Source organism: Ictalurus punctatus, chromosome 23, assembly GCF_001660625.3.
Source record: "Ictalurus punctatus breed USDA103 chromosome 23, Coco_2.0, whole genome shotgun sequence".
Taxonomy (NCBI): Eukaryota; Metazoa; Chordata; class Actinopteri; order Siluriformes; family Ictaluridae; genus Ictalurus; species Ictalurus punctatus.
In genome coordinates, this window is record NC_030438.2 from 7,016,843 (window position 1) to 7,038,726 (window position 21,884).

Consider the following 21,884-nt stretch of genomic DNA (forward strand, 5'->3'; position numbering starts at 1 on the left):
AAAGAACACTGCAGTAATTAGGCTATTAAAATATTAAATTTGATGCTGTGTAATGTCGTGTTGACTTGCACACACAAATTGAAGGGGAAGGAGCTCTGAAACATCACTTCAGCCTTGTTTACTGTTATTATTCTATTAAACTTGTTAAACTTGTGCACACATGGATGAAAAGCTGGTGCAGTGAGGTAAGTGTTGTCTCTAAAGTTAAACACAGCTAAGTTATGAAGTACTTACATCAGTTTGAGGATGACAAAAACACAGAAAGCCGTGAGTAGGAAAAGCAAGGGTTTATTGCTGCTCACCACACGAGATCCGCACAGAGGGACGTCCCAGAGTGATCTGAAATCCCCTGAAACGGGGCTCCCTTTTTATACAGTTGAAACACCTCTGGTTTGCCCAAAATACCATTCCATGTGCTGTCTGGGTTTTTTTTTGTCTCAGACATCTCGAGACCTGTTGCATTTGCACTTTTAAATGCTTTGTTTTTTAAAACCAACTTCTTTTTATGGCATGTCTGAGCTGATTTTGAGTAAGGACATTTATCACCTGTGTGCTTTTTCTCCTTTATCATGGGTAAGTGTATGCTTTTTCTGCATTGTTATTAGCATATGTACTTGTATGATTTAGTAAAATTTTCATTAGCCATTACCTTGTTATTCTGACTACTCTGGGTCTGTGTGTGAGTTAATTCATGCTCTTGGGTGTGTGTGCTTCCTCTTTTTGGTCAGGCCGTAGGCCATGCTATAATGAATTTTTAAGAGACATTGTCTTTAAGGAAGAGAGCGTGACTCTGTTCTTTCCTATATTCTTACAAAATTTTTAATTCTCCTTATTTTATTACCCTTGTGTTTTATTCTATCAAAAATCTTATGCAACATAAGGCATGTTTGCTTTTAACCAAATACATCTCATTGAAGGTATTTGCCTGTCACAGCAGCATCCTTATTTGTTTCTTATTTCCAAATGCCCAGGCTTATGATTTTAAGCATCAGCTGTAGGTTGAATTCATCCATCCATCCTTCCTTCCTTCTTCTATACCGCTTATCTTTTTCAGGGTCACGGGGAACAAGGCGGGGTACACCCTGGACAGGGTGCCAATCCATCGCAGGGCACAATCACATACACACTCACACACCCATTCATACACTACGGACACTGTAGACATGCCAGTCAGGTGAGTAAGACTCTTAACCAACTCTTTGGGTAATACGTTAGATGATATTACTAAAATAAAGAAGGCAGACTCACCATTCAGTTACTCAATATCAAATAGTCAAAAAAGATTTTTTTTTAAATCTTGTTTTTCAAGTGCTATGAATGTGGCAAGCCTGAGAAAAGGAATAGAGATGACAACAAACACTATAAAGTTAAGTTTTAGTTGCCAAAACGAAGTTCTTTTAAATGTAGTAACTTCTGAGTTACACGTCCCTGAGATCGAAACAGAAGATTGAGAAAGATAGAAAGAAAATGACACATTAAAAATAAATGCTACATTTTACACCTTGCTGCTTAGTGAATGTACCGAGCTAAAGGGTCGTGTCCTATACCAAGCACGAAAGCACGTCAAGCAAGAAGGCTTTGCATCTCACATCTCCAAAGTTCTCAGTTTGGTCCTGAGCTCAGGTTACTGACTGTCTGGAGTTTTGCATGTTCTGCCCATGTGCGTGTCCGTGTATGTCCTAAAAGTAGAGAAAGAGAACCCGATTAAACAAACCAGACAAAAAATATTACACTTGGTCATTTATTTATTGAGGAAAATTATCCATTTATAAAAGCTATATGCACCTTACACCTTAAGGATTAGGTTATCGCTATTTTAGGATTTTGTGTAGAAGTCTTTCTGCATATTTTGTAGGTAGATATATATTGTACACACAATAAGACAAAAATACATTTAAACCACAGCACTGTTGAATTCTTGAATCTGATTGGTGTGCATTTTTTTCTTTCTTTTATATACTCATATATAGACTCGGGCAGAAGTTCTGGCTTTAATATGAATGATAGGTTTTTTATTAATTTTTATATGGTTTATCAGATGGACACTCTGCATAATCTAAGACTATGATTTGCAAAGTTTCCCAGCACTGGAAAAGCTTCAAGACAGTGGAATTAATGCTTTCTGGTTTCTCGACAAACTGAGTTGTTTTTTTTTTTTGACAGAGAGAGAGAGAGAGAGAGAGTAGGTGATGCTGAGAGGGAACAAGTGTTTATCATGGCTATAACGTAAATTAAAACAGGAATCAATGTGTCTTACGTGTGTTGAACATTAAATCTTAACTATAAACGGTTAAAATGTTAGGCCATGCAGTTATCCAAAACCGCATCTTCTATGTAGCACATAGGATGCAATAGTGGTACAATGTACACTGACTGCTACTTTAATAGGAACACTTGCATTCCTTGCAGGTATCCAATCAACCAATAATGAGGCGCAACACATAAAAACACTGGGCACAGGCTCACTGAAACTGGATATGTCAAAACTTGGGGGAAAAACAAGCAATGTTTATTCTCAGTGTTCAGCTGTAGAGTTTGGAGGCGCCTTTACCCACTTGATTCCTTTTCTTGAGTGATAGGGGTGGAACCCGGCATGGTGTTGTCCTTTATAGGACATCCACCTTAAGGTTTGACATGTTGTACATTCTGAGATACTTTTCTCCTCACCATGGTTGTTGTTTGAGAACATGGAGTTGTTGTTTGAGAGCCCTCATGTTAGCTCGAATTAATGTGACCGTTCTCCTCTGTCGTCTCTCATCAACGAAGCGTTTCTGCCTGCAGAACCGTCGCTAATAGAAGATGTGTTTTGTTGTTGTTTCTTTGTTTTTCTAACCATTCTGCTTAAACACTAGAGATTGTTGTGCATCCCAGGAAACGAGAAAAACCATCACCAACAAACATGCCATGATCAAAGTGACTGAGATTGCATTTTTTCCACATTCTGATGTTTGTTGTGAACATCTACTGAAGCTCTGGCCTGCATCTGTATGATTTTATGCACTGGACTGCTGCCACATGATTGGCTGATTGGATATTTGCATGAATAAAGAGATATATAGATGTTTGTATTAAAGTAGCCAGTGGCTGCAAGTGTTAAGGCATTTGAGGCTTAGAACAAGTAAAACAAACATGCCCAGGGAGCAAGCATGTGCACAAAGTGATCACAGAGAAAGACTTGAGCTCCTGCCCTTTGACTGTACAAATCTTAGCTGCTGTGTCTACAGTAATTATTGTATTTTGCACAGCCCTTTAGGGCACACAGTGTTTACAATGATGTAATTAGTGGAATAACTCTCGACGTATTATTTATTTCTTTCTGTTGAAGGATACTATTTACTAATAACAGAGAAACGGATATGGAAGGTATATAGTTCTGACCCACTGAGGGGTCCTTGACGTTCAGGTCATACTTAGCAATTGGCCATGTCTTCTCACAAGCAAGCTATCTATCTACCCATCCATCCCTTTTCTGTACCACTGATCCTACACAGGGTTGCAGGAAACCTGGAGCCTATCCCAGGGGGACTCAGGGCACAAGGCAGGGTGCCAACCCATCACAAGGCACAATCACACACCCATTCACACACTTCAGAAAATTTAGAGATGCCAGTCAGCCTTCAATGCATGTCTTTGGACTGCCGGAGGAAGCCGGAGTACCCGGAGGAAACCCCCAAAGCATGGGACAGAGGCGGGATTAGAACCCCCAATCCTGGAGGTGTGAAGCAAATGTGCTAACATGTGAGCACTAGTGAAAATGTTTCTAATTTTTTCCCCCTTAATTTTTAAATGCGTCTTTTTTTCATTAAAAATTTTAATTGTAATTATTTGAAATAACTTGTGGAAAAAGTAGAGTCTTAATAACATCCACATACACAATACAATTATATACATCAGAATTGTGTTTGGAATGTTGATTCGTGTTAGAAGAAATCCAGAGTGTCGTCTCCACCCATGCATCAGTGGAAGGGATAAGACTCCAGGAAAGTCCAACCAACAAATGTGCTTCAATTTAAATAGTGACTTAGAAATATGACAGAATCTTGCAGAAATCTCCCTTTTTTGTTTTCTTTTGCATTCTTTTGCATAATTGATACTAGATCTTCAATATAGTCTCAGACATGACATTTGAACCATTCTCTATGTTACATTCGTCCCATTTTATACTAGTACTGTTATATCTCCATTCTTTACTTGGTTGCAGTAAATTGTTCTATACCTTACCATAGCAAAAGCTGAGAAATAAAAGAAGATAAAAATGTTTCTCTCATTTCTTATGAAAGTTTTGGGCTAGTTTTAGTCTTTAGTCTTGTTTGTGGTGTTTGAGATATAGATGAGAATTTTATTTCACCGAAAAGCACAATGTTTTGGGGGAATAAGTAAACTGATGACATTGGCAAGGCATATTTGCGTAGAGAGGCTACGCCTCACTTCACCTCATTTCACCTCTTTCAACACATTATACCTAACATCAAGGTTCCATTTCACACAACGTATATACTGGTGATTTTATCATGCCTAATTCCCAAACAGACTTGAGAGTTTTATTTAGGTTTTTTTTTTGTTTTTTTCTCATTTATGGTACACGGGTAAAATGGAGAAGGAACCATAAGCAGAAGCCTGGAAGCTTAGAAGATTGCTAAGAGAAACCAAATCACAGCAACATTTGCATTGCGTTGTTCTTCAGAAGATTATTCAAAATTGTGCATCTCGGTTTGAATTTATTTGTCTACTGCTTCTGCGAGTGATTTTAGTTGAGTCTGTTCAGAACAGTGCTCAAACACATCACATCAAGAGATGAAGGCGACTCACTCTGTCCTCCTCTTTGTGGCTTTAGCAGGAGCAGCCACTTGTCAGTTAGTGAGAAAAAATATTTTTGTGGGCAAATTGTTGTCCTGGAGTGATGCTCAGACATACTGCAGGACGTATTATGAAGACCTGTCGACCATTAACACATCATGGGACTTTCTAAAGTTCAAAAAAGATGCAGCAGAGCATCTTTCAAAGGAATGTTGGGTCGGCCTTTATAAGAGTCCAGAAGCAATGGTCTATACTGAGTGGTCTGATGGAAGCCCTTTAGGACTTACTTTGTGGAAACTTGGCGAGCCAAATGTCATAAACAATTATGGCTGTGTGACTATACAAAATATGGAATTGTCTACTTATAACTGTAACCAACGTATGAAGTTCTTCTGCTACAAATGGGTGCCCCAGATGGTCTTGGTGGAGATGATGATGAACTGGGAAGAGGCACTGCGGTACTGCAGAACACATTACACTGACCTGGTAAGTGTGCCCACCGACAAAGACCTGCAAGTGGCCAAATCGACAAGCATAACCAGTCAGACTCCCAGAGTTTGGACAGGCTTGCGCTACATGGATAGCTCATGGTTCTGGGTGAATCAGGATCCTCTGGGGAACGTGACCTCGGTTCCCTCATGCCCCATCAGACCTTTCCATTGTGGAGCTCTAAGTGCTGGAGATGATGTCTGGGAGAACAGAGACTGCAATGAGAAAATGAACTTCCTTTGCAACTCCTAAAAAGGGTAAATTACTTAAATACCAATATTCAGTCCCTTAGTATTAAAATGTAAAAATATGATGTACACTATCGGTATTTATGATGTTATCCTATATAAACATCCTTTTTTTTTTTTTGACAATCTTTTTAAGTGACGATTCTTTCTCACAAGGTCTCTGCAATCAAAAAATGGGACCAGATGGAACAACAAAGAAGAAGAAGACATTGGCCTATATAATACATGTCAATTTGTTATATTTTGTCTAGATTCAGGTTTGTGTGGTAGCAGCCAGAACTAATGATTTACAGAAATCATTAAATATTTATCCTATTTTTGTCTGGTAGATATGATACATGATATATTTTATAACAATAGTCTCATATAAACATTTTAGTAGCACCTGTGAATAAGCATTTGCAGTTTAATATATATATATATATATATATATATATATATATATATATATATATATATATATAAATACAAGAAATGTATGTTATTATAGATCTGTTTTCATTAGTTTCCATTACTGTATACACTGTTAATTAAAAAATAACTAAAAGAATAAATTAAAATAAAATAATTAAAAGAATAAAAGTCATTTGTTTGCTGTGTCATCATTCTGTAATGCTTGTAAGTACATCAGCTAATGAGCTAATGATAAATCTACATCTCTTAAATCTCTTTAATCTAAATTTGTGTTTCCAGAAAGAATATTGCCAATATCCTTTTTTTTTTTTTTTTTTTTTTTTTTTTAAATCAACAAGCATGACCAGTCAGAATCCCATTATATGGACAGGCTTGCACTTCATGTATAGCACATGGTTCTGGGTGAACCAGGATCCTGTGAAGAACCTGAGCAGAAGATCAAAATGATTTTAAAATGATTTCTCCCATCACGTTACTTCTATTAGTGGTTCTCAAACAATTTACAGACAAGGACTCCTTTAACTCACAGTAATCTCCCTGATTATTTGGATTTTATGAACATACTGAAAATAACACTGGACAACAAATATCTTGCCATCTGACAAGTTTGGGCTGTATCTTATGAATTTTGCTGAGCTAATTTTTTTTTTTTTAAATCACCTTGAAATTTTCATGACATTTCCTATTTTCTTTTTTCCAAATTCCTTCATGAATTCCTACATTGAATTAATTTTGTGTTCAGTTTGAAGAGCTCTGTCATAACCGGCAACATCTCTGAGGTAGCAAAAATGTAAACATCAAATGTGTACAACATTTAAGATTTAAATGTGTACAATTATACAATAATATTTTTCCTGTTTAATTGAGCCACAGAGATTTTTAATTTCAAAATTTCCCATTCATATAACATACAGTATATTTATTCAATTTATCTTAGAATTGAAGTAGACTCTTTATAAGCTAATTATTTTTTTTCTTCATTATTGCGTTTGGATTAAACTAATCAATTCAAGTAATAAGGTAATAATCAATAATCAAGTAAAATAAATAAATAATCATTGATAGGGTGGTGTGATCCTCCAGGGTCGGGGGTTCGATTCCCACCGTTGCCCTGTGTGTACGGAGTTTGCATGTTCTCCCTGTTCTGCGGGGGGTTCCTCCAGGTACTCCAGTTTCCTCCCCCAGTCCAAAGACATGCATGGTAGGCTGATTGGCATGTCCAAAGTGTCCGTAGTGTATGAATGGGTGTGTGAATGTGTATGTGATTGTGCCCTGCGATGGATTGGCACCCTGTCCAGGGTATACCCCGCCTTGTGCCCGATGCTCCCTGGGAGAGACTCCAGGTTTCTCCGTGACCCTGAAAAGGATTAAGCAGTATAGAAGATGGATGGAGGGTGGTGTGATATGGCCCAACATTACAAGAAGTTACTATGACCGATTAGATTTTTTTAGATTCCGAATGGGTTTATTCTTCTTTCACCACAACAATTTACCAATGATTAGAATTGTTAATTCATTGGAAAAAAAAAAAATTAAATATGTCACATTTTTATCCATTTATAGCTATGTTGGGGAATGTTCATGAGGCAAGTTGGTTGATACTGTACTTAATGGCTCATTCAGTCACTAGGTTGAAACTAATTGAAGGGTTTGGACATAAGAATGAGGCTAAGACATGCAAATAATGTCCCAGATGCATATTTCCTTAAAGGCAAACAGGATGGCCTTCGCCTCACCTCACCTCACTACATGAGTCTTTGAGCCGCTCATACAGCTGTAACAGATGTTGAATATATGAGTGTGTATGTTTTCTTTCATGCTCATTACATTGCAATAAAGCATGCTGTCAGAATTATGCAGCTGTAGACTTTTACACTAAACACTGACTGAGTTGGTCAATGTTGAAACTGCTTTCTTCAAGAAATAATGTTTTTCAGTCAACTTTGATATGCTCTTGTTATGAACATGCGATTACCGCCTTTACAGAAAAATCACAAGGACTTAACGTGAATGATCACTTGTGTACACATAGTTTTTAGACACATGACTCCATACGCCGAAGTGTCATTGGGAAAGACACTGAACCCCAAGCTGCTCCCACTGGCAGGCTAGCGCCTTGCATGGTAGCTCTGCTGCCATTGGTGTGTGAGTGTGTGTGTGAATGGGTGAATGAGAAACCGCTGAGGTTAAAAAGCGCTATAGAAATGCAGACCATTTGCCATTTATATTCACTTATTTTGTACATTTAGGGGACTTTTAAGATGTGTTTTTATTTTTCAACATGAAACTAAGAAAGGCACATGTACATTGACCTATCTATCTATCTATCTATCTATCTATCTATCTATATATATATATATATATATATATATATATATATATATATATATATATATATATACTGAACTTCTCACTGTCTGAGTCAAACAAAGACTTTCAAGAAGCACTGAAATGAGCACAAACTTTTTTTTTTTAAAGTGATATAATCGTTTTCTTGCTGCTCTAACTCATTGCTCTAACTCATCTCCAGCAGGGTTTTAGCTTGTTTGTAGATTCTTAGCTTTTAACCTTTTTGCACTAGCTTGAGAATACAACACGTATCACACAAGGATGAGCGCCAAATGCCGTGTATTGTAATGGTCTGTAAATGCAAATGTTTGCATGGGTCATTTCCTGTGACGATTATTCAAAGCTGTGCATCTGGGTTTTGCATTTTCTTTTATTTACTGCTTCTGTGAGTGATTTCATCCCAGAGCTGTTCAGAACAGAGCTCAAACACATCGTATCAGAAGATGAAGGCTGTTCATGCTGTCCTCCTCTTTGCGGCTATAACAGGAGCAGCTACTTGTCTGTTCATGAAAAGATATATTGTTGTGCATGGTGCTTTGAACTGGACAGATGCTCAGACATACTGCAGAAACCATTATGAAGACCTGGCGACCATTAACTCATTGGAGGAGCTATATAATATAGAAGGCAGACTCAAAAAGACACACACCATTCAGTTACTCAATATCAAATATCAAATAGTCAAAAAAGATTTTTTTTTAAATCTTGTTTTTCAAGTGCTATGAATGTGGCAAGCCTGAGAAAAGGACTAGAGATGACAACAAACACTATAAAGTTAAGTTTTAGTTGCCAAAACGAAGTTCTTTCAAATGTAGTAACTTCTGAGTTACACGTCCCTGTGATCGAAACAGAAGATTGAGAAAGACAGAAAGAAAATGACACATTAAAAATAAATGCTACATTTTACACCTTGCTGCTTAGTGAATGTACCGAGCTAAAGGGTCGTGTCCTATACCAAGCACGAAAGCACGTCAAGCAAGAAGGCTTTGCATCTCACATCTCCAAAGTTCTCAGTTTGGTCCTGAGCTCAGGTTACTGACTGTCTGGAGTTTTGCATGTTCTGCCCATGTGCGTGTCCGTGTATGTCCTAAAAGTAGAGAAAGAGAACCCGATTAAACAAACCAGACAAAAAATATTACACTTGGTCATTTATTTATTGAGGAAAATTATCCATTTATAAAAGCTATATGCACCTTACACCTTAAGGATTAGGTTATCGCTATTTTAGGATTTTGTGTAGAAGTCTTTCTGCATATTTTGTAGGTAGATATATACTGTACACACAATAAGACAAAAATACATTTAAACCACAGCACTGTTGAATTCTTGAATCTGATTGGTGTGCATTTTTTTCTTTCTTTTATATACTCATATATAGACTCGGGCAGAAGTTCTGGCTTTAATATGAATGATAGGTTTTTTATTAATTTTTATACGGTTTATCAGATGGACACTCTGCATAATCTAAGACTATGATTTGCAAAGTTTCCCAGCACTGGAAAAGCTTCAAGACAGTGGAATTAATGCTTTCTGGTTTCTCGACAAACTGAGTTGTTGTTTTTTCTTTCACACACAGAGAGAGAGAGAGCGAGAGAGAGAGAGAGAGAGAGAGTAGGTGATGCTGAGAGGGAACAAGTGTTTATCATGGCTATAACGTAAATTAAAACAGGAATCAATGTGTCTTACGTGTGTCGAACATTAAATCTTAACTATAAACGGTTAAAATGTTAGGCCATGCAGTTATCCAAAACCGCATCATCTATGTAGCACATAGGATGCAATAGTGGTACAATGTACACTGACTGACCACTTTAATAGGAACACTTGCATTCCTTGCAGGTATCCAATCAACCAATAATGAGGCGCAACACATAAAAACACTGGGCACAGGCTCACTGAAACTGGATATGTCAAAACTTGGGGGAAAAACAAGCAATGTTTATTCTCAGTGTTCAGCTGTAGAGTTTGGAGGCGCCTTTACCCACTTGATTCCTTTTCTTGAGTGATGGGGTGGAACCCGGCATGGTCTTGTCCTTTATAGGACATCCACCTTAAGGTTTGACATGTTGTACATTCTGAGATACTTTTCTCCTCACCATGGTTGTTGTTTGAGAACATGGAGTTGTTGTTTGAGAGCCCTCGTGTTAGCTCGAATTAATATGACCATTCTCATCAACGAAGCGTTTCTGCCTGCAGAACCGTCGCTAACAAAAGATGTGTTTTGTTGTTTCTTTGTTTTTATAACCATTCTGCTTAAACACTAGAGATTGTTGTGCATCCCTGGAAACGAGAGAGGATCAGCAGTTTCTGAAAAACCAGCACCAACAAACATGCCATGGTCAAAGTCACTGAGATCGCAGCATTTTTTCCCCATGCTGATGTTTGTTGTGAACATCAACTGAAACTCTTGGCCTGCATCTGTATGATTTTGTGCACTGGACTGCTGCCACATGATTGGCTGATTGGATATTTGCATGAATAAAGAGATATACACATGCTCGTATTAAAGTAGCCTTTGGCTGCAAGTGTTAAGGCATTTTATTGAGGCTTAGAACAAGTAAAACAAACATGCCCAGGGAGCAAGCATGTGCACAAAGTGATCACAGAGAAAGACTTGAGCTCCTGCCCTTTGACTGTACAAATCTTAGCTGCTGTGTCTACAGTAATTATTGTATTTTGCACAGCCCTTTAGGGCACACAGTGTTTACAATGATGTAATTAGTGGAATAACTCTCGACGTATTATTTATTTCTTTCTGTTGAAGGATACTATTTACTAATAACAGAGAAACGGATATGGAAGGTATATAGTTCTGACCCACTGAGGGGTCCTTGACGTTCAGGTCATACTTAGCAATTGGCCATGTCTTCTCACAAGCAAGCTATCTATCTACCCATCCATCCCTTTTCTGTACCACTGATCCTACACAGGGTTGCAGGAAACCTGGAGCCTATCCCAGGGGGACTCAGGGCACAAGGCAGGGTGCCAACCCATCACAAGGCACAATCACACACCCATTCACACACTTCAGAAAATTTAGAGATGCCAGTCAGCCTTCAATGCATGTCTTTGGACTGTCGGAGGAAGCGGAGTACCCGGAGGAAACCCCCGAAGCATGGGACAGAGGCGGGATTAGAACCCCCAATCCTGGAGGTGTGAAGCAAATGTGCTAACATGAGAGCACTAGTGAAAATGTTTCTAATTTTTTCCCCCTTAATTTTTAAGTGCGTCTTTTTTTCATTAAAAATTGTAATTGTAATTATTTGAAATAACTTGTGGAAAAAGTAGAGTCTTAATAACATCCACATACACAATACAATTATATACATCAGAATTGTGTTTGGAATGTTGATTCGTGTTAGAAGAAATCCAGAGTGTCGTCTCCACCCATGCATCAGTGGAAGGAATAAGACTCCAGGAAAGTCCAACCAACAAATGTGCTTCAATTTAAATAGTGACTTAGAAATATGACAGAATCTTGCAGAAATCTCCCTTTTTTGTTTTCTTTCGCATTTTCTAATTGATACTAGATCTTCAATATGGTCTCAGACATGACATTTGAACCATTCTCTATGTTACAGTCGTCCCATTTTATACTAGTACTGTTATATCTCCATTCTTTACTTGGTTGCAGTAAATTGTTCTATACCTTACCATAGCAAAAGCTGAGAAATAAAAGAAGATAAAAATGTTTCTCTCATTTCTTATGAAAGTTTTTGGGCTAGTTTTAGTCTTTAGTCTTGTTTGTGGTGTTTGAGATATAGATGAGAATTTTATTTCACCGAAAAGCACAATGTTTTGGGGGAATAAGTAAACTGATGACATTGGCAAGGCATATTTGCGTAGAGAGGCTACGCCTCACTTCACCTCATCTCACCTCTTTCAACACATTATACCTAACATCAAGGGTTCCATTTCACACCACGTATATACTGGTGATTTTATCATGCCTAATTCCCAAACAGACTTGAGAGTTTTATTTAGGTTTTTTTTTTTTTTTCCCATTTATGGTACACTGGTAAAATGGAGAAGGAACCATAAGCAGAAGCCTGGAAGCTTAGAAGATTGCTAAGAGAAACCAAATCACAGCAACATTTGCATTGCGTTGTTCCTCAGAAGATTATTCAAAATTCTGCATCTTGGTTTGAATTTATTTGTCTACTGCTTCTGCGAGTGATTTTAGTTGAGTCTGTTCAGAACAGTGCTCAAACACATCACATCAAGAGATGAAGGCGACTCACTCTGTCCTCCTCTTTGTGGCTTTAGCAGGAGCAGCCACTTGTCAGTTAGTGAGAAAAAATATTTTTGTGGGCAAATTGTCGTCCTGGAGTGATGCTCAGACATACTGCAGGACGTATTATGAAGACCTGTCGACCATTAACACACCATGGGACTTTCTAAAGTTCAAAAAAGATGCAGCAGTGCATCTTTCTAATCAATGTTGGGTCGGCCTTTATAAGAGTCCAGAAGCAATGGTCTATACTGAGTGGTCTGATGGAAGCCCTTTAGGACTTACTTTGTGGAAACTTGGCGAGCCAAATGTCATAAACAATTATGGCTGTGTGACTATACAAAATATGGAATTGTCTACTTATAACTGTAACCAACGTATGAAGTTCTTCTGCTACAAATGGGTGCCCCAGATGGTCTTGGTGGAGATGATGATGAACTGGGAAGAGGCACTGCGGTACTGCAGAACACATTACACTGACCTGGTAAGTGTGCCCACCGACAAAGACCTGCAAGTGGCCAAATCGACAAGCATAACCAGTCAGACTCCCAGAGTTTGGACAGGCTTGCGCTACATGGATAGCTCATGGTTCTGGGTGAATCAGGATCCTCTGGGGAACGTGACCTCGGTTCCCTCATGCCCCATCAGACCTTTCCATTGTGGAGCTCTAAGTGCTGGAGATGATGTCTGGGAGAACAGAGACTGCAATGAGAAAATGAACTTCCTTTGCAACTCCTAAAAAGGGTAAATTACTTAAATACCAATATTCAGTCCCTTAGTATTAAAATGTAAAAATATGATGTACACTATCGGTATTTATGATGTTATCCTATATAAACATCCTTTTTTTTTTTTTGACAATCTTTTTAAGTGACGATTCTTTCTCACAAGGTCTCTGCAATCAAAAAATGGGACCAGATGGAACAACAAAGAAGAAGAAGACATTGGCCTATATAATACATGTCAATTTGTTATATTTTGTCTAGATTCAGGTTTGTGTGGTAGCAGCCAGAACTAATGATTTACAGAAATCATTAAATATTTATCCTATTTTTGTCTGGTAGATATGATACATGATATATTTTATAACAATAGTCTCATATAAACATTTTAGTAGCACCTGTGAATAAGCATTTGCAGTTTAATATATATATATATATATATATATATATATATATATATATATATATATATATATATATATATATATATATAAATACAAGAAATGTATGTTATTATAGATCTGTTTTCATTAGTTTCCATTACTGTATACACTGTTAATTAAAAAATAACTAAAAGAATAAATTAAAATAAAATAATTAAAAGAATAAAAGTCATTTGTTTGCTGTGTCATCATTCTGTAATGCTTGTAAGTACATCAGCTAATGAGCTAATGATAAATCTACATCTCTTAAATCTCTTTAATCTAAATTTGTGTTTCCAGAAAGAATATTGCCAATATCCTTTTTTTTTTTTTTTTTTTTTTTTTTTTAAATCAACAAGCATGACCAGTCAGAATCCCATTATATGGACAGGCTTGCACTTCATGTATAGCACATGGTTCTGGGTGAACCAGGATCCTGTGAAGAACCTGAGCAGAAGATCAAAATGATTTTAAAATGATTTCTCCCATCACGTTACTTCTATTAGTGGTTCTCAAACAATTTACAGACAAGGACTCCTTTAACTCACAGTAATCTCCCTGATTATTTGGATTTTATGAACATACTGAAAATAACACTGGACAACAAATATCTTGCCATCTGACAAGTTTGGGCTGTATCTTATGAATTTTGCTGAGCTAATTTTTTTTTTTTTAAATCACCTTGAAATTTTCATGACATTTCCTATTTTCTTTTTTCCAAATTCCTTCATGAATTCCTACATTGAATTAATTTTGTGTTCAGTTTGAAGAGCTCTGTCATAACCGGCAACATCTCTGAGGTAGCAAAAATGTAAACATCAAATGTGTACAACATTTAAGATTTAAATGTGTACAATTATACAATAATATTTTTCCTGTTTAATTGAGCCACAGAGATTTTTAATTTCAAAATTTCCCATTCATATAACATACAGTATATTTATTCAATTTATCTTAGAATTGAAGTAGACTCTTTATAAGCTAATTATTTTTTTTCTTCATTATTGCGTTTGGATTAAACTAATCAATTCAAGTAATAAGGTAATAATCAATAATCAAGTAAAATAAATAAATAATCATTGATAGGGTGGTGTGATCCTCCAGGGTCGGGGGTTCGATTCCCACCGTTGCCCTGTGTGTACGGAGTTTGCATGTTCTCCCTGTTCTGCGGGGGGTTCCTCCAGGTACTCCAGTTTCCTCCCCCAGTCCAAAGACATGCATGGTAGGCTGATTGGCATGTCCAAAGTGTCCGTAGTGTATGAATGGGTGTGTGAATGTGTATGTGATTGTGCCCTGCGATGGATTGGCACCCTGTCCAGGGTATACCCCGCCTTGTGCCCGATGCTCCCTGGGAGAGACTCCAGGTTTCTCCGTGACCCTGAAAAGGATTAAGCAGTATAGAAGATGGATGGAGGGTGGTGTGATATGGCCCAACATTACAAGAAGTTACTATGACCGATTAGATTTTTTTAGATTCCGAATGGGTTTATTCTTCTTTCACCACAACAATTTACCAATGATTAGAATTGTTAATTCATTGGAAAAAAAAAAATTAAATATGTCACATTTTTATCCATTTATAGCTATGTTGGGGAATGTTCATGAGGCAAGTTGGTTGATACTGTACTTAATGGCTCATTCAGTCACTAGGTTGAAACTAATTGAAGGGTTTGGACATAAGAATGAGGCTAAGACATGCAAATAATGTCCCAGATGCATATTTCCATAAAGGCAAACAGGATGGCCTTCGCCTCACCTCACCTCACTACATGAGTCTTTGAGCCGCTCATACAGCTGTAACAGATGTTGAATATATGAGTGTGTATGTTTTCTTTCATGCTCATTACATTGCAATAAAGCATGCTGTCAGAATTATGCAGCTGTAGACTTTTACACTAAACACTGACTGAGTTGGTCAATGTTGAAACTGCTTTCTTCAAGAAATAATGTTTTTCAGTCAACTTTGATATGCTCTTGTTATGAACATGCGATTACCGCCTTTACAGAAAAATCACAAGGACTTAACGTGAATGATCACTTGTGTACACATAGTTTTTAGACACATGACTCCATACGCCGAAGTGTCATTGGGAATTCTTGTAGATTCTTAGCTTTTAACCTTTTTGCACTAGCTTGAGAATACAACACGTATCACACAAGGATGAGCGCCAAATGCCGTGTATTGTAATGGTCTGTAAATGCAAATGTTTGCATGGGTCATTTCCTGTGACGATTATTCAAAGTTGTGCATCTGGGTTTTGCATTTTCTTTTATTTACTGCTTCTGTGAGTGATTTCATCCCAGAGCTGTTCAGAACAGAGCTGAAACACATCGCATCAGAAGATGAAGGCTGTTCATGCTGTCCTCCTCTTTGCGGCTATAACAGGAGCAGCTACTTGTCTGTTCGTGAGAAGATATGTTGTTGTGCATGGTGCTTTGAACTGGACAGATGCTCAGACATACTGCAGAAACCATTATGAAGACCTGGCGACCATTAACTCATTGGAGGAGCTAAATATGTTGAATTCCAATGTAGGAAGTTGTTCTTCTCATCGCAACTGGATTGGCCTTAGAAGGAGCCTGCAGAAGACTGCCTATACTGAGTGGTCTGATGGAAGCAAATTAGAATATGCAGGTTTGAAAATCAGTGAGCTGGCGATATCGGACAGTGACCTTTGTGTGTCTCTGGCAAATTCCGTGGTTGCTGTTGAAAACTGTTCAGATGGTTTGTCATTCATCTGTTACACATGGTTGTCTGGTATAACCGTGGTGCAGAATAAGGCGAGCTGGGAAGAAGCACTGAAGTACTGCAGAACACACTACAATGACCTGATAAGCCTGACCACCAACAATGACCTGCTTGTTGCCAAGAAAATGATCACGAGTAGTCAAACACCCAGTGTATGGACAGGCTTGCGCTTCATGGATGGCTTATGGTTCTGGGTGAACCAGGATCCTCTGGGGAACCTGACCTCAGTGCCCTCATGCCCCATCAGACCTTTCCATTGTGGAGCCCTAAAGGTTGGAGATTACATTTTGGAGAACAGAAACTGCAATGACGAAATGACCTTCGCTTGCTACTAACAAGAAGGGTAAGTTACTCAACTCCCAATACCTTTAATATCAGTAACAAAAGTAATAATATGATGCACTGTTAGCATTTATGATGACGGGTAGAGCATAATTGAATACAACATTTTGATATCCTGTAAAGTGAAGTTGTTTTGGGTTTTTTTTTTTCTCACAAGGTGTAGTGCTTCACTGCGACAAAAAATGGGACAAGACGGAGAAGAAAGGAAGAAGAGAAAGTGCGATGCACGCCATTTTGTTCGACTTGGACTAGATTAAAGTTTGTGTAGCAACAGACATTTACTGAAATGTACTGACTTTGTGTAGTATTTGTTCTAATATATTTTATGTGCTCTGGTATTTTCTAAAGAATTACATTTTTAATGTTAATCATATTAGTGCTTTGTCTCAAAGATATGATATATAATATATAATAACAGTCTGCTATAAACTTTTTACATAGTATCCATAAGAATTATTTTTGCTTTGGTATTTTCTGTACTTATTTCACAGAATTTAGAAATTGTAAATTAAAAGTTGTAAACTTAACTAACTCACTCAAATCTTTGCCTATGTACAATATGCAATTTGCCTTTCATGATAATGTAATATTTCCATTAATATATGTATCCACTGTAAATCATATTATCCTATTGTAACTGTTATCTATTAGATATGATGACAATAGGTTTTTCATAGGATCTGTATGGGTTATTTGCATTGCAAGTTACGGCATTTGAAAAGCAAAATAAAACAAACAAATAAAATGTGTGTGCTTGTGTGTATATGGTGTATTTACCTAGAAGATGCACTAATACAATCTACATTTACTCGGTAATAAGAGTTGTTCCTCATAGCAAAAATCCTCACCTTAGCTATGCCACCAGATTTGGGGTACTCAATCTCGGACTCAGACTCAATTATGAACAAACTCGGACTTGTCATGCATTCTGGTAAATTTGTACTCGAATTTGACACAGATTCAGACAATTTGGACTCCGAGTATAGTCCGAGTATAGGACTTTTCCCGAGTATAGTCGAGTCCGCATCATGTGTAACAAGAAAAGAAAGATACAAAATAAATAACAACATAAGCAGACATCCCACCTCTCCCGGAAGTTCCGGGAGTCTCTAGATAGCGGTGCTCTGACGGCTTGCAAGTTATATACAATAACCCGGAAATCGATTCTTTTTGAGAGAGAGAGTGAGAGACCAGTAGGAGCAGAAAACGAGTCACAAGAGCGAGAGAGAGACAGAGAGCGTATCCTGATTGGTCTCTCTTTCTGCTAGCTAGACTTATCAGTTTTCTCTGTAGGCAGGCTTTAAAGTAGACCTCTCTCTCTCTCTCTCTCTCTCTCTCTCTCTCTCTCTCTCTCTTCAGTTCATCCATCAGTTCAGTGTACCGCTGTAGTTCAGTATCACTGTAGTGTTATGCAGCATCATGGCAGAGTGTCCAACAAAATAGACACCAAACTACACTAAAGTGTTCCCCTGCTTCATAGGGGTCAAAAATAACAGCGATACGTTTTCAACAGTGACTTTTTGACTGTTCGTGGTGGGTTAAATGATTTTAAAAGACACGTTGAGGTAAGTTTAACAGGCGTCATTTATTCATTAGCATAGCTAATGTTATTTAAACTGCTAAGGAGCTACTCTTTTGATGTCCTACGTGATGAGGCCAAACTCCCTGTAGACTTGCTTAAGGTGTGTGTGTGTGTGTGTGTGTGTGTGTGTGTATGTGTGTGTATATATATATATATATATATATATACACGGGTGAGATGGAGTTGCAGGGGTGGTGGAACTACCTCCCTGAAATGCGTTTTTGCCAGGTGGGATGTCAGCTTAAAATTAAGATAACATGAAATTAATTAATGTCTCCCTGCCACACTTGAAACACACACACAGGAAGCCGCCTCATCGTGCGAGTACTGAATTGAGTTCTCTTTAGCGGCTTATTACGCTTGGACGGTCCAATAAATACACACACACCGTGTCAAAATGCAAGTATTCATGCAAACACAGTCGGTTATATCTAAAGTGAATGGAAACAGGGGGGGGGGACTACAGTATATTGGATCTGTGCATTAGGTCTTAAAGTGACAGCAGTCACTAAATAAACCTGATGCTGCCTGTGTCATTAATGTTAATCAAACAACAAAAGACAAAGAGAAAATCAGTCAGTCACTCACTCACTCACTCATGGGAATGAATAACTTCTGTGAATTTATAAGAATCATTGTGTATGTCACACAGTGAAGTCTATTTTATTTTATATTTAATTGCTTTATTAATTTATTAATTGCTTTATTGCTTTCTGCCATTACTGTATGAGTTTTGTGTAATCCTATACTGTCCTCCTATTAGTGGCTTAGCATTGATAACACTCTTAGATGTTAATAAAAAAATTCCAGGTTGCAATAGCGCTTACATTTTTTATTTTGTCTGTAATAGCAAAATTGGTCTGAAAATCATGCAGTATAAACCAGTTTTAGCTGAAGCTATCCACCCTGGTTCAGTCCTCATATCTTCATGTCACTGATCTGACATACAAATTAAACACAGTGAAACTCTCCTGTTGCCGTTTCAGTCTTCTAAGAGCTGTGAAGCTTCTCCTACTGACATTTTATACAGTATATCTGATAAAACGTTTCATTTACCCTGTGCTGTTAAGAAGTCTTGTAATAAACCCAGGCTAGCAGAACCTTTTTTTTTTTTTAGGCAGAACACTGAAATATCACTCACTAAAACAGCCTCCCTGCACTTATCCGAGTTTATCAAGTTCCATCTGTCACGCGGCCTCCGCTCAAGGACACGAGCAGGCCGTGTAATCACCTCCGGTGCACTTTGGACCAGACCAAATGTTCAGGTTCATATACTATGATTTTTATTATGGGACCAGTCCAAGGCTGTGAAAAGCCAAATGCAGTGTTTTACAGTTTTTTTTTTGTTAATCTAATAAATTATAAGAGGGTGCATGGTGCCTTAGTGGTTAGCACGTTCGCCTCACACCTCCAGGGCCAGGGGTTCGATTCCTACTGTGGCCCTGTGTGTGTGTGGAGTTCTCTCCGTGCTGCGGGGGTTTCCTCCGGGTACTCCGGTTTCCTCCCCCAGTCCAAAGACATGCATGGTAGGCTGATTGGCGTGTCCGTAGTGTATGAATGAGTGTGTGTGTGATTGTGTCCAATGCTCCCTGGGATAGGCTCCAGGTTCCCTGTGACCCTGAAGAAGGATAAAGCGGTATAGGAGATGGATGGATGGATGGATGGATAAATTATAAGAATGTACAGAGAATGGGAAGGGTTAGCATTTGGGGTTGGAATAGTCGTCAAAGCTTTATTACATACATCCTTATTTATATGGATAGCTATTATTACTTCTAAGAAATCTTCCCAGGTTTGTGTTAGATGTTTTGCATTTTTCTTGCATGGTTCTCACACTGTAGAAAAAAAAAAATTTAATATGTGATTAATTTCACAGCAAAATACTGTTTTATTATTTTATAGGATTGTGCTATAGGGCGATTAAAGCAGTGCAGCGATTTAAAGTAAATGTATTACTGTAAAGAAGCAGGGAAAACTGGTTTAGTGTACAGTGGGAGTGCACAATCCAGACATGTTCACCAAAGCAGCGCATACACACACACACACACACACACACACACACACACACACACACACACACACACACACACACACACACACACACACACACACGTACAAGCAGAGCTACCTGCTGCGCCCGTTAATGAATTTCATTGGAGATAAGGGACCTTTAGAGACTGTGCAGCTCTTTGCTTTATGAAGTTCTGTGATCGGGTTTAATTGCTCCCACACACACAGTTCGTTCCTGATTTCAAAGCACTGCTGTGTTCATTCTTGCCTCCATCCTGTTGTGGATATAAGAAGGAGCTGCTTATTTCCTTCTCAGTGTAGAGGATTCATGCCAACTGATATTCATCCAACACCTAGTTGGATGTCTAGTTTAATAAGCATCTCAAATGGGCATTGAAACAAACTGGAGTGAGAAATGATTTTCTTCTCAGTGGTGAGTGGAGACGTTGTGTTGACGCAGTTTCCTTCCTTGCGAGCCTAGTGGTTTTTATGCATGCGCTTGTATGTAATTAAAAATTAAAGTAAGGGATTAATTTGTGGAGATTTTAACAAATGCATTGTAGCCTAGGTTAGTTTTCAAAATACAAAACAAAAGAAAGAAAGAAAGAATTAAAAGAAGAAAATAAATAATATCAATAATTAAATAATTAACTATGAAAGAAAGAAATAATGAATCCAATAATAATATAAATGCTATAAAAAGAATAAAAAAGATAAAAAAGGTCATCAATCAACAATTCCTTCATAATTAATTCAGTAATTCAATAATCAATAATTAAAGAAAGAATGAAAGAAAGACAGGCAATAGAATAAAAAGAAAGAAAGAAAGAATAAAATAATGAATTTTTTAAAAATAATTAATTATGAAAGAATGAAAGAAAGAAAGAAGGAACAAACTAATAATTAAATAAATGTTATGAAAAAGAATTATAAAAATATAAAAAAAGAACGAAAGACATCAGTCAATAGTTCCTTCATAATTTATTCAATAATTCAATAATTAAAGAAAGAAAGAAAGAAAGACAATTGAATATAATGAAAGAAAGAATGAATAAAAGAAAGAATAAAACAATAGTGGAAAATAATTACATAATTAATTATGAAAGAAATGAAAAAAGAAAGAAATAAGGAACAAAACCAATGATTAAATAAATGTTATAAGAAAGAAAGACAAAAAATCAATAATTCCTTCATAATTAATTCAACAATCAATAATTAAGGAAAGAAAGAAAGAAACCAATAAGTAAAGAATGGAAAAAGGAAAGACAATAAATAATTCGTTCATAAGTTATTGAATAATCAATAGAAAGAAAAGAAAGAAAATCATTAGAGAAAGAAAGAAAGAAAGAAAGAAAGAAAGAAAGAAAGAAAGAAAAAACATACACTACTCTTTACAACCATGATGAGCAGAAAAGCATCTCAGAAAGCAGAACACATTGAATCCTGAGACTACATGCTACATCCGATTCCACTCCTCTCAGCCAAGAAGAGGAATCTGAGGCTACATTGGGAAAAGAATCACCAAAACT